Source organism: Cloeon dipterum, chromosome 3 (assembly GCF_949628265.1).
Source record: "Cloeon dipterum chromosome 3, ieCloDipt1.1, whole genome shotgun sequence".
Classification (NCBI taxonomy): Eukaryota; Metazoa; Arthropoda; class Insecta; order Ephemeroptera; family Baetidae; genus Cloeon; species Cloeon dipterum.
In genome coordinates this window covers 29,279,329-29,280,421 of record NC_088788.1, presented here as the reverse complement: position 1 = coordinate 29,280,421, position 1,093 = coordinate 29,279,329, and the positions used below count along the sequence as shown (strand labels likewise).

The following is a 1,093-nucleotide window of genomic DNA, read 5'->3' as shown; positions in this document are numbered from 1 at the left end:
TTAACGCCACTCAAAATGCTTAACTAAGGATTAAATTTGCATTCAAATGTCCTTTCCTCGGGCAAAAATTATGTTTTCACGGCAAAAATTGAAGTTTAGCTCAACAAAGTGATGCATTATTAATCTTTCCCGATCCAAGACTTGTTGGCACTTACACCCGGTGAGTTTAAAGCCAATCATATTTATTGTTGCGAAGTGTTTTTGTGTTAATGTTGCAGCTTTTCTTGAAATACTTGCATGATATTATTAATAGGATATTGAGGATATTATTGAGAATGTGAAACATAATTTAAAAATTAGAATGAATGATTAAACTTAGAGGCTTAAACGTTATGGGTGTAAAACAAAAGATTCAGTTTCCCTACGATAACAGTATTTTAAATCTGAAATATCTTTTAAAAAATTTCCGGCACCGGGAATTGAACCCGGGCCTCTCGGGTGAGAGCCGAGTATCCTAACCACTAGACCATGCCGGACTGACACTTTGATTATTCGTCCACAGACTCGAAACGGGGACCGCGACCAAAGCTCGCGATGTCCAAAAATAAACTCATCAGTTGCTCAAAGCAAACAATGATTCCCTCGTTCAATGTGGTAGTTCACAATTTAAAGTGTAGTTTTTAGGTAAAAACCATTTTTTGTGTATATTGATGACGGAAACGAACAACATTTACGGTGCACTTGCCTGAGTGCAAGGCGTGTTATGGAATTTGCATAATGCTCAATTTACATTTACATAAGCCTTTGCAACGTTCAATCATGATATTCACAAGGAAAATCATAATTTAAGACTCTCGTCAGCGTTAATTATCTCAATAAAAAGCAGCACTAATCGTCAGCCATGGCATCAGTGCAATTGAACCGATCAATTAAAAATGCATCAAGGCAGTAAAAACGAGATTTACGTGGTTTCATTTTCAATCGGACACGGTGCTTCGCGAAAGCAGAACGAGCGTAAACCTGATCGGCACACTTGCACTCGGCAATTGAATAATTAATTAAGTGATTTGTCTATTTCACAGCGCGAAAGAGGATAAGTTAACAGAGAAGAGAACAAGTGCGCTAGCTGTATTGCATCTGTCAAGAGCACAAT

At 37.6% G+C, this 1,093-nt stretch overlaps 1 non-coding gene across 1 annotated transcript; it reads right to left on the bottom strand.

The window, feature by feature from the left end:
- Positions 1-404: 404 nt before the first annotated feature.
- TRNAE-CUC (transfer RNA glutamic acid (anticodon CUC)) lies at positions 405-476 on the bottom strand. The gene has a single exon. It is a non-coding gene; the product is annotated as a tRNA-Glu (tRNA).
- Positions 477-1,093: the final 617 nt, after the last annotated feature.